At 44.9% G+C, this 13,286-nt stretch overlaps 1 pseudogene across 1 annotated transcript in view; it reads left to right on the top strand.

Annotated features, from left to right (window-relative positions):
- LOC106577467 (procollagen C-endopeptidase enhancer 2-like) overlaps positions 1–12,913 on the top strand; it is a 31,451-nt pseudogene extending 18,538 nt beyond the window's left edge. Inside the window, exons 6-10 of the transcript XR_014381312.1 lie at positions 1,199–1,335; positions 1,635–2,241; positions 2,363–2,443; positions 5,071–5,241; positions 11,758–12,913. The product of XR_014381312.1 is annotated as a procollagen C-endopeptidase enhancer 2-like (transcript). The remainder of the gene's footprint in view (positions 1–1,198; positions 1,336–1,634; positions 2,242–2,362; positions 2,444–5,070; positions 5,242–11,757) is intronic.
- Positions 12,914–13,286: the final 373 nt, after the last annotated feature.

The raw sequence follows: 13,286 nt of genomic DNA, 5'->3' as shown, positions 1-13,286 counted from the left end.
TGTCCTCTTCTGGCTCTGCTCTGTCCTCTTCTGGCTCTGCTCTGTCCTCTTCTGGCTCTGCTCGGTCCTCTTCTGTGCTCTGCTCGGTCCTCTTCTGCGCTCCGCTCTGTCCTCTTCTGGCTCTGCTCTGTCCTCTTCTGGCTCTGCTCTGTCCTCTTCTGGCTCTGCTCGGTCCTCTTCTGTGCTCTGCTCGGTCCTCTTCTGCGCTCCGCTCTGTCCTCTTCTGGCTCTGCTCTTTTGGCCGGACCTTCAGCTAGCAAGGTGCCCGAGAGCTGTGACTGCACCGAGGGCTAACATATTGTGTGTTGTCTTTTCGTGTGCAGGACCAATAAACATGATTCAACCATCATAATTCCAGTTGTGGCAGTGTCCTGATTAAAAGTACACAACGCAGAACGAACCACGCTACAAACATCCCCACAGCATGATGCTGCCACCACCATGCTTCACTGTAGGCATGGTGCCAGGTTTCCTCCAGACGTGATGCTTTGCATTCAGGCCAAAGAGTTCAATCTTTATTTCATCAGACCAGAGAATCTTGTTTCTCATGGTCTGAGTCTTTTAGGTGCCTTTTGGAAAACTCCAAGCGGGCTGTTGTGTGCCTTTTACTGAGGAGTGGCTTCCGTCTGGCCACTCTACCATAAAGGCCTGATTGGTGGAGTGCTGCAGAGATGCTTGTCCTTCTGGAAGGTTCTCCCATTGGGTCTTTGTCACCTCCCTGACCAAGTCCCTTCTCCCCCAATTGCTCAGTTTGGCCGGACGGCCAGCTCTAGGAAGAGTCTTGGTGGGTCCAAACTTCTTCCATTTAAGAATGATGGAGGCCACTGTGTTCTTTGGGACCTTCAATGCTGCAGAAATACTGAATACTTTCCGAATGTTCTGTATATTGTATAACTAGAACATATTGTGACCTTTGAATTATAAGGTTCTATCTCCCAAAATATGATTTTGAGATAATTGGCTTCCAAGTTCCGAACCCTCATTGGTTTGAATGGTGTGAGCAACTTGTATCTTGTGTAACTTAACAACATGTAGCAACAGTTAATGTAAAAACAATGGTTAATGTAATAACACTAACAATTGTTACAGGGTATTTATAATACTATTAAGGTAGAGAACATTGTACTCTACTGTATGTTTGGTGCTGTGTTTCTGTCATCTTATGAATGACATGACATTATGAGTTATGTCTTCCTAGGTGATCAAGGTCAAGTTTGAGAAGTTGGATATTGAGGCTGACAGTTACTGTCGCTATGACTACGTGGCATTCTTCAATGGAGGCGAGAGGGACGACTCGCGTCGCATTGGGAAGTACTGTGGTGACAGGGTACCAGGGTCAGAAAATGTTCCTACTATGTTATTGAAATGTTTATCGAAAGTTGTTAACTTATATTTTGAAAACTGAGATGGCTGCCAAATTTCCACTACCTGAGCATATATTTTTTAAATCCAAAATTACCCCTTCCCTTTCACTCTCTCGCCCCTCTCCTTCCCTTCGCTATTCACGCTTCCCTCTTCCTCTCCTCTCTCTTCCCCCTCATTTCTCTTTCCCGCCATCTGCTCCATCTCCTCCCTCCTCCTCTTCCCTCTCTCCCTCCTCTCCCTCCTCTCCTCCATTCCCTTCTCTCCTACAGGACCATAGTGACTAATGGAAATTAGCTCCTGGTTCAGTTTGTGTCGGACCTCAGTGTGACATCTAATGGCTTCATGGCCCACTACTCTAGCATTCCCCGAGGGTCCCGGGCACCCTCCGCGGAGGGAGACACCATCCACGGGCCTCGGGTCGCCTCCACAACCCAGAACTCTATTTTCAAGCTGGCCAAACCAGCCCGGCCTACCCCTAAACCCAAGTCAGCCATCCGGGCCAAGCCCAGCCTAAAACCAGTCACCAGACCTAGTGTAAGAATACCAGTGAAACCTACACCACGTAAGCCCACATCCAAGCCTGGAGTCAGACCCATACTTAAATCTAAACCTGCTAAGCCTATTCCTAAATCTGGGGCTAGGCCTACACCTAAACATGGTACCAAGGCTAAGCCAACCCCTAAACCTAGCATCAAAGCGAAATCCAAGCCCACACCAAAACCAAGGGCCAAACCAGTGAAACCAACAAAGAAACTCTTCTCTAAAAGCCTGGAGCCAAGCCTACACCTAAATCAGGGACTAAGCCTAAAGCGACAGCTAAGTCTGGACAAGGCCGGACCAAGACGGTGACTAAGAAACCTGCAGTGAGCAAGAAACGTGAGTGTGTTACCGACATTGTGCTGCTGGCCACTGTGATTGTTGCTGCTACTTTTCATACGTTTTGTTTTGAAATAACAGTGTATGTGTGTGTGTGCGCGCATGTGTGTGTATTTTGCAGCCCTACCGATGAACCCGCTGTGTAACCAGGCTTGTAAGAGGACAGGAACACTACAATCCAACTTATGCCCTAATGATTTCGGTGAGTCACACTCATATACCCTCTTCTTGCTCCTTAAATTTTCTTCTCCTCTCAGTCTTCCCTACTGATCTCTCTCTCTCTCTCTCTCTCTCTCTCTCTCTCCTCTCTCTCTCTCTCTCTCTCTCTCTCTCTCTCTCTCTCTCTCTCTCTCTCTCTCTCTCTCTCTCTCGTTCGTTCGTTCGTTCATTGGCATGGGAGACAGTTAGGAAGAAGCCACAGCACTAAGAACAATTATTATAAATAGCTTAAAACAATGTGCTGTGGGAAAATGACCATCTCTCTCATATATATTGATATACAGTACCAGTCATGTAGTAACCAAAAACATATATTTTACATTTGGATTCCTCAAAGTTCCTCAAACCCTTTGCCTTGATGACAGCTTTGCACAATCTTGGCATTCTCTCAACAAGCTTCATGAGGTAGTCACCTGGAATGCATTTCAATTAACAGGTGTGCCTTGTTCAAAGTTCATTTGTGAAATATTTTTCCTTCTTAATGCTTTTGAGCCAATCAGTTGTGCTGTAATAAGGTGGGGTGGCATAGAGAAGATAGCCCTATTTGGTAAAAAACCAAGTCCATATTATGGCAAGAACAGCTCAAATAAGCAAAGAGAAATGACAGTCTATCATCACTTTAAGACATGAAGGTCAGTCAATGCAGAACATTTCAAAAACTTTGAAATGATAAGTGCAGTCGTAAAAACCATCAAGTGCTATGATGACACTGGCTCTCATGAGGACCGCCACAGGAAAGGAAGACCCAGAGTTACCTCTGCTGAAGAGGAAAAGTTCATTAGAGATAACTGCACCTCAGATTGCAGCCCAAATAAATGCTTCACATAGTTCAGGTAACAGACAGATCTGAACATCAACTGCTCAGAAGAGATTGCATGAATTAGGCCTTCATGGTCGAAGAGGCCTTCATGGCCTTCATGGCAAAGAAACCACTACTAAAGGATACCAATAAGAAGAAGAGACTTGCTTGGGCCAAGAAACACGAACAATGGACATTAGACCAGTGGAAATCTGTCCTTGTGTCAGAGGAGTCCAAATTTGAGATTTTCTAGTATTGCCATATCTTTGTGAGACGCAGAGTAGGTGAAACTGATTATCTCTGCATGTGTGGTTCCCAGCTGGGAGGAGGTGTGATGGTGTGGGGGTGCTTTGCTGGTGACACTGTCAGTGATTTATTTCAATTTCAAGGCACACTTAACCAGCATGGCGACCACAGCATTCTGCAGTGATACGCCATCCCATCTGGTTTGCGCTTAGTGGGACTATCATTTGTTTTTAAACAGGACAATGACCCAAAGCACACCTCCAGGCTGCGTAAGGGCTAATTGACCAAGAAGGAGAGTGATGGAGTGTTGCATCAGATGACCTGGCCTTCACAATCACCCGACCTCAACCCAATTGAGATGGTTTGGGATGAGTTGGACCTCAGAGTGAAGGAAAAGCAGCCAACAAGTGCTCCGCATATGTGGGAACTCCTTCAAGACTGTAGGAAAAGCATCCCTCATGATTCTGTTTGAGAGAATGCCAAGAGTGTGCAAATCTGTCATCAAGGCAAAGGGTTGCTACTTTAAAGAATCTAGAATACAACATTTATTTTGATTTGTTTAACACTTTTTTGGTTACTACATAATTCTATATGTGTTATTTCATAGTTTTGATGTCTTCACTATTATTCTACAATGTAGAAAATAGTAAAATATAAAGAAAAACACTTGAATGAATAGGTGTGTCCAAACTTTTGACTGGTACTGTATCTATAAATAAATCACTACACTGAGTGTACAACACATTAGGAACACCTTCCTAATATTGAGTTGCAACCCTTTTTGCCCTCAGAACAGCCTCAATTCGTCAGGGCATGGACTTTTCAAAGTGTTGAAAGCGTTCCACAGGGATGCTGGCCCATGCTGGCCCATGTTGACTCCAATGCTTCCATATTTGTGTGAAGTTGTCTGGATGTCCTTTGGTTGGTGTACCATTCTTGATACACATGGGAAACTGTTGAGCATGAAAAACCTAGCAGCGTTGGAGTTTTTGACACACTCAACCGGTGCACCTGGCACCTACTACCATAATCCGTTCAAAGGCACTTAAATATTTTGTCTTGCCATTCACCCTCTGAATGGCACGCATAAACAATCCATGTCTCAATTGTCTCAAGGCTTAAAACTCCTTCTTTCACCTGTCTCCTACCCTTCATCCACACTAATTGAAGTGGATTTAAGGTGACATCAACAAGGGATCATAGCTTTCACCTGGATTCCCCTGGTCAGTCTGTGTCATGGAAAGAGCAGGTGTTCTGTATACTCAGTGTATTTACGCCATTCTCAGACTGTCACTCAATATTGCGACTCACACTAGCCATGGGAAAATGTTTGTCATAAGCCTTTATTTGACAATTATATATTATCTCTGCCTACACAAATGGACATCCCCACATCACTTAATTCCAGAGAAGGGAGTGGGATAATTGAGTCAGAATGTACAAACCATAGAACTAGAATCATGGTACAAACCCTTCCACTCATTATTTTTTCCACCCCTCCCTGTCGCCTTTTTCCCTCATCCTCAACCTACATCTCACTATTTCACCCTCTCTCCCCCTACCAGTGATCACGGGGAAGGTGACATCCTTGGTCCCAGGCCCCAGGGGCAGTGTGACTGTGGACGTGTCTCTCATCAAGGCCGAAAGGAGTGGCCGCCTGGTCATCACCCAATCAGGACCAGCCACGTCCATCAAACTCACCTCCACCTGCAAGAAGTGCCCTGGCCTACGCAAAGGTATGCAAAATCTCACATACACACTGGACACCTAAACACACATACACAAAGGAGCATTTTTTTATTTTTTATTTTTTATTTCACCTTTATTTAACCAGGTAGGCAAGTTGAGAACAAGTTCTCATTTACAACTGCGACCTGGCCAAGATAAAGCAAAGCAGTGTGACACAGACAACAACACAGAGTTACACATGGAGTAAATAACAAACAAGCCAATAACACAATAAACAAGTCAATGATACAGTAGAAAAAATAAAGTCTATATACAGTGTGTGCAAAAGGCATGAGGAGGTAGGCAATAGACAGGCCATAGGAGCAAATAATAACAATTTAGCAGATTAACACTGGAGTGATAAATGAGCATATGATGGTATGCATGTAGAGATACAGGTGTGCAAAAGAGCAGAAAAGTAAATAAAATAAAAACAGTAAGGGGATGAGGTTGGTAGATAGGGTGGGCAATATACAGATGGACTATGTGCAGCTGCAGCGATCGGTTAGCTGCTCAGATAGCTGATGTTTAAAGTTGGTGAGGGAAATAAAAGTCTCCAACTTCAGCGATTTTTGCAATTTGTTCCAGTCACTGGCAGCAGTGAACTGGAATGAAAGGCGGCCAAAGGAGGTGTTGGCTTTGGGGATGATCAGTGAGATATACCAGCTGGAACGTGTGCTACGGGTGAGTGTTGTTATCGTGACCAGTGAACTGAGATAAGGTGGAGCTTTACCAAGCATAGACTTATAGATGACCTGGAGCCAGTGGGTCTGGCGACGAATATGTAGCGAGGGCCAGCCGACTAGAGCATACAGGTCGCAGTGGTGGGTGGTATAAGGTGATTTGGTAACAAAACGGATGGCACTGTGATAGACTGCATCCAGTTTGCTGAGTAGAGTATTGGAAGCTATTTTGTAGATGACATCGCCAAAGTCGAGGATCGGTAGGATAGTCAGTTTTACGAGGGTAAGTTTGGCGGCGTGAGTGAAGGAGGCTTTGTTGCGAAATAGAAAGCCGATTCTAGATTTGATTTCGGATTGGAGATGTTTAATATGAGTCTGGAAGGAGAGTTTACAATCTAACCAGACACCTTGGTATTTGTAGTGGTCCACATATTCTAGGTCAGAACCGTCCAGGGTGGTGATGCTAGTCGGGCGGGTGGGTGCGGGCAGCGAACGGTTGAAAAGCATGCATTTGGTTTTACTAGTGTTTAAGAGCAGTTGGAGGCCATGGAAGGTGTGTTGTATGGCATTCAAGCTCGTTTGGAGGTTAGTTAACACAGTCTCCAAGGAAGGGCCAGAAGTACACAGAATGGTGTCGTCTGCGTAGAGGTGCATCAGGGAATCGCCCGCAGCAAGAGCGATATCATTGATATATACAGAGAAAAGAGTCGGCCTGAGAATTGAACCCTGTGGTACCCCCATAGAGACTGCCAGAGTTCTGGACAACAGGCCCTCCGATTTGACACACTGAACTCTGTCTGCAAAGTAGTTGGGGAACCAGGCGAGGCAGTCGTTAGAAAAACCAAGGCTATTGAGTCTGCTGATAAGAATACGGTGATTGACAGAGTTGAAAGCCTTGGCCAGGTCGATGAAGATGGCTGCACAGTACTGTCTTTTATCGATGGCAGTTATGATATCATTTAGTACCTTGAGCGTGGCTGAGGTGCACCCGTGACCGGTTCGGAAACCGGATTGCACAGCGGAGAAGGTACGGTGGGATTCGAAATGGTCAGTGATCTGTTTATTAACTTGGCTTTCGAAATACTTTGGATAGGCAGGGCAGGATGGAAATAGGTCTGTAACAGTTTGGGTCTAGGGTGTCACCCCCTTTGAAGAGGGGGATGACCGCGGCAGCTTTCCAATCTTTAGGGATCTCGGGCGATATGAAAGAGAGGTTGAACAGACTGGTAATAGGGGTTGCAACAATGGCAGCGGATAGTTTTAGAAAGAGAGGGTCCAGATTGTCTAACCCAGCTGATTTGTACGGGTCCAGGTTTTGCAGCTCTTTCAGAACGTCTGCTATCTGGATTTGGGTGAAGGAGAAGCTGGGGAGGCTTGGGCGAGTAGCTGCGGGGGGGGGGGGGGGCAGAGCTGTTGGCCGGGGTTGGAGTAGCCAGGAGGAAGGCATGGCCAGCCGTTGAGAAATGCTTATTGAAATTTTTGATTATCATGGATTTATTGGTGGTGACCGTGTTACCTAGCCTCAGTGCAGTGGGCAGCTGGGAGGAGGTGCTCTTGTTCTCCATGGATTTTACAGTGTCCCAAAACTTTAGGAGTTAGAGCTGCAGGATGCAAATTTCTGCTTGAAAAAGCTAGCCTTTGCTTTCCTGACTGACTGCGTGTATTGGTTCCTGACTTCCATGAACAGTTGCATATCACGAGGACTATTCGATGCTAATGCAGTCCACCACAGGATGTTTTTGTGCTGGTCAAGGGCAGTCAGGTCTGGAGTGAACCAAGTGCTATATCTGTTCTTAGTTCTGCATTTTTTGAATGGGGCATGCTTATCTAAGATGGTGAGGAAATTACTTTTAAAGAATGACCAGGCATCCTCGACTGATGGGATGAGGTCAATATCCTTCCAGGATACCCGGGCCAGGTCGATTAGAAAGGCTTGCTCACAGAAGTGTTTTAGGGAGCATTTGACAGTGATGAGGGGTGGTCGTTTGACCGCGGACCCATAGCGGATACAGGCAATGAGGCAGTGATCACTGAGATCCTGATTGAAAACAGCGGAGGTATATTTGGAGGGCAGGTTGGTCAGGATAATGTCTATGAGGGTGGCCATGTTTACGGATTTGGGGTTGTACCTGGTGGGTTCCTTTGTGATTTGTGTGAGATTGAGGGCATCTAGCTTAAATTGTAGGACAGCCGGGGTGTTAAGCATATCCCAGTTTAGGTCACCTAACAGAACGAACTCTGAGGCTAGATGGGGGGCGATCAATTCACAAATGGTGTCCAGGGCACAGCTGGGAGCGGAGGGGGGTCGATAGCAGGTGGCAACAGTGAGAGACTTATTTCTGGAGAGATTAATTTTTAAAATTAGAAGTTCGAACTGTTTGGATACAGACCTGGAAAGTGTGACAGAACTTTGCAGGCTATCTCTGAAGTAGATTGCAAATCCTCCCCCTTTGGCAGTTCTATCTTGACGAAAAATGTTGTAGTTGAGTATGGAAATCTCCGAATTTTTGGTGGCCTTCCTAAGCTAGGATTCAGACACGGCAAGGACATCAGGGTTGGCGGAGTGTGCTAAAGCAGTGAGTAAAACAGACTTAAGGAGGAGGCTTCTGATGTTGACATGAATGAAACCAAGGCTTTTTCGATCACAGAAGTCAACGAATGAGGGTGCCTGGGGACATGCAGGGCCTGGGTTTACCTCCACATCACCCGAGGAACAGAGGAGGAGTAGGATGAGGGTACGGCTAAAGGCTATCAAAACTGGTCGCCTAGAGCGTTGGGGACAAAGAATAAAAGGAGCAGATTTCTGGGCGTGGTAGAATAGATTCAGGGTATAATGTGCAGACAGGGGTATGGTGGGGTGCGGGTACAGCGAAGGTAAGCCCAGGCACTGAGTGATGATAAGAGAGGTTGTATCTCTGGACATGCTGGTTATAATGGGTGAGGTCATCGCATGTGTGGGAGGTGCGACAAAGGAGGTAACAGAGGTATGATGAGTAGATCTCGGGGCTCCATTGTAAACTAAAACAATGATAACTAACCTAAGCAACAGTATACAAGGCATATTGACATTTGAGAGAGACATACAGCGAGGCATAAAGTAATCACAGTGTTGATTGGGAGAGCTAGCTAGACAACAACGGGTGAGACAACAGCTGATCAGCTAAAACATCAACAACAGGTAAAATGGCGATGACTGGGCAGAGAGGGTCGGTTGACTACACACACAGCCTGAGCTCGTGGCTGGGGCCGACAGATAAACAAATAATAAACAGAATGGAGTACCGTGATAAATGGCCAGTTCTGCAGGCATCAGCTATGTAGCCAAGTGATCATAGGGTCCAGGGGGCAGCGGTAGATGGAACAGGAAGGCCGCGTAGTAGCGACTACTCCGCGGGCGGCGGGCGACACGGTGCTTAAAGTTAGTAGCCCGGGGCTAGTAGAAGCGTCTGCTCCGACGTCTGACGGAGGCCGGTTGGAGGCACAGCGGATGGAGTATTCGTCGGCAGACCAGTTGTGGTGGTGCGGTGGGGCACCATGTCGACAAAGGATCCAAGCCAGATGGCGAATGAGGTATTGTAGATGTAGTAATTTAGTTTGCTAGCCGGGGATGCGCCTGGCTCACGGCTAACTGGTGCTAGCTTCAGGGCATGGGGCGTTAGCCACTATAGCCACTCGGTAGCAGCGGTGATCCGGTGCCAAGGTCCAGAGCTTACGGCAAGGATCCGGTGGAGTAGTGGGTTCTAGCCGTGTTTGGGTGGAGTTGGGGTGAACAACTGAGTAGGCCGGGAGGTGGGCCTCAGGGATAGCTTCGGTACTGGGTAACTCGGTGGGTGCTAGCTGGCTGTGAAGATCAGGAGTAATGGTCCAGGGATTACGGCAGGAATCCGGCGTTGTAGTGGAGAGACAGTCCGATACTGGTAGGCTGGCGAGTATTATCCAAGCTAAAAAAAGGGCTGGTATCTATGAAGGTAAAGGCCGCTAACAGTGGCTAACAATGACTGAATAGCTTGTAGTTAAATTAGCTGGTTAGCGTCTGATGGCTAGGTGGCTCTTCCTATAAGGTCTAAAAATTTAAAATAATAGCGGTTCTGTATCACATTGGGTGAGGCAGGTTACCGGAAGGTATAATTGAGTTAAAATGGAAAAGAGATTGAAAATAAAAATTTAAATATATACAAAAAAGGACAAAAAATACAAAAGTACATGAGAGGACGAACAAAACACGTCTTGGTTTGCCATCTTGGTTTGCACAAGCACACACACCAATTCACACAACTGATTATTTTAATCCACTGCACAAGATACTTATATAACCTCTCTAGGGCCAGTGGGACAAAATCGTCCCACCTACTCAACAGCCAGTGGAATCCCGTGGCTCGATATTCAAATACCTTAGAAATGCTATTACTTCAATTTCTCAAACATATGACTATTTTACACCATTTTACAGACAAGACTCTCGTTAATCTAACCACACTGTCCGATTTCAAAAAGGCTTTACCACGAAAGCAAAACATTAGATTATGTCAGCAGAGTACCCAGCCAGAAATAATCAGACACCCATTTTTCAAGCTAGCATATAATGTCACATAAACCCAAACCACAGCTAAATGCAGCACTAACCTTTGATGATCTTCATCAGATGACACTCCTAGGACATTATGTTATACAATACATGCATGTTTTGTTCAATCAAGTTCATATTTATATCAAAAACCAGCTTTTTACATTAGCATGTGACGTTCAGAACTAGCATACCCCCCGCAAACTTCCGGTGAATTTACTAAATTACTCACGATAAACGTTCACAAAAAACATAACAATTATTTTAAGAATTATAGATACAGAACTCCTTTATGCAATCGCTATGTCCGATTTTAAAATAGCTTTTCGGCAAAAGCACATTTTGCAATATTCTGAGTAGATAGTCCAGCCATCACGGGCTAGCTATTTTGACACCCACCAAGTTTGGCCCTCACCAAACTCAGATTTACTATAAGAAAAATTGGATTACCTTTGCTGTTCTTCGTCAGAATGCACTCCCAGGACTTCTACTTCAATAACAAATGTTGGTTTGGTTCATAATAATCCATAGTTATATCCAAATAGCGGCGTTTTGTTCGTGCGTTCAAGACACTATCCGAAGGGTGACGAAGGGTGACGCGTTTCGTGACAAAAAAATTCTAAATATTTCATTATCGTACTTCAAGGCATGTCAACCGCTGTATAAAATCAAGTTTTATGCGATTTTTCTCGTAAAAAAGCGATAATATTCTGACCGGGAAACCTTGTTTTTGTTCAAAGACGAAAAAATAAAAACATGGTGTCGGCTCGTGCACGCGCCCCCAGTCTCATTGTTCTCTGATCGACCACTATCCAAATGCGCTACTGTTTTTCAGCCATGGCCTGCAAAGTCATCATTCAACGTTTTGCCGCCTTCTGAGAGCCTATGGGAGCCGTAGGAAGTGTCACGTTACAGCAGAGATCCTCAGTTTTCAATAAAGAGAGTGTAGAAGGCCAAGAAAGGGTCAGACAGGGCACTTCCTGTAAGGAATCTTCTCAGGTTTTTGCCTGCCATATGAGTTCTGTTATACTCACAGACACCATTCAAACAGTTTTAGAAACTTTAGGGTGTTTTCTATCCAAATCAAACAATTGTATGCATATTCTAGTTTCTGGGCAGTAGTAATAACCAGATTAAATCGGGTACGTTTTTTATCCGGTCGTGCAAATACTGCCCCCTACCCTAGAGAGGAAAACCGTCTGGCCTATGTGGTTGATGGACTAATTGACTGACAAATAGGTTCATTCATCCATTCATGTATTAATTCATTCTTTCAGGAGCGAACTACGTGTTGATGGGCAAGGTGGACACGGAGGGACATGGCCTTCTCTAACCCTCTAGCTTCGCTCTCCTGTACAAGGCAGTCCACACCAAAGCACTGGCCACTCTCACACTCCAACCATGCTGATCTCACAGCCCAGTCCACCAATCCCTGAGAAGGAAATATGCCATTCCTCCAACTTAACAACAACTGCACAACAGCAGCCAAATATGCTAAATATGAAACGTAAACTCATTCTAAAAAAGCAAATAAAAAGGAGTCGTTACAAAATACTTTCGTGAAAACTACCAAAGATGGCTGCCAAAAAGGCAGGGGCACAGGGCTAACCATTAGATACAGTTTTAAACATGTTTTTATATTGTTGTATTATTTTATATTTTTTATACACTCAAATATACTTCTTTGTATTTGTATGTAAATTATGATATTTCTGTGATTAAAAATAATATATATCACTAAGGTTCATGTCTTTTGTGTGTCACATGAAATGTAGTTTTCTAAAGACACGACTAAAACGTGGCCCATGTTTCAGCAACGGTACTTCCTCAATCAATTTGATAGATGGACCTTCTCTGCCAAATATTGCGTCTCACGCTAGAACAGCCATGGGAAAATGTTTGTCAAAAGCCTTTATTTGACATTTATATATTATGGTGCCGAAGGAGATGGCCGCCGATTTGCGATCCCGTAATCAATTGTGCTATTGGGTATGTTGTTTTTGCGTTATTTGTAACTTATTTTGTACATAATGTTTCTGCCACCGTGTCTTATGACCGAAAAGAGCTTCTTGATATCAGGGCAGCGATTACTCACCCCATACAGGAGGAATTCTTCTTCTTTAACAAGTCGGACGGGAAGGATTTACTCCAGACACCCGACAAGGTCCTCATCCCTGTCATTCGCAGGAGGAAAAGACTGAGGTATCGTGGATGATGTTTCGGGTGCCTTGTAAGGATCCGTCGCCGAGAGGGTAATCTACCTTTACCATCGGTCATATTAGCCAATGTACAATCAATCGATAATAAAATAGACGAACTACGAGCACATACCAATGAGACATTAAAAACTGTAATATCTAATGTTTCACCGAGTTGTGACTGAACGACGACATGATTAACATACAGTTGGCAGGTTTTAACCTCTCTAGGGTAGGGGGCAGTATTTGCACGGCCGGATAAAAAACGTACCCGATTTAATCTGGTTATTACTACTGCCCAGAAACTAGACTATGCATATAATTGTTTGATTTGGATAGAAAACACCGTAACGTTTCTAAAACTGTTTGAAAGGTGTCTGTGAGTATAACAGAACTCATATGGCAGGCAAAAACCTGGGAAGATTCCTTACAGGAAGTGCCCTCTCTGACCATTTCTTGGCCTTCTACACTCTCTTTATTGAAAACTGAGGATCTCTGCTGTAACGTGACACTTCCTATGGCTCCCATAGGCTCTCAGAAGGCGGCAGAACGTTGAATGATGACTTTGCAGGCCATGGCTGAAAAACAGTAGCGCATTTGGATAGTGG

This window comes from Salmo salar, chromosome 18 (assembly GCF_965601325.2).
Source record: "Salmo salar chromosome 18, fSalSal1, whole genome shotgun sequence".
Classification (NCBI taxonomy): domain Eukaryota; kingdom Metazoa; phylum Chordata; class Actinopteri; order Salmoniformes; family Salmonidae; genus Salmo; species Salmo salar.
The sequence above is the reverse complement of the archived record's forward strand: the minus strand, read 5'-3'. Positions and strand labels throughout refer to the sequence as shown.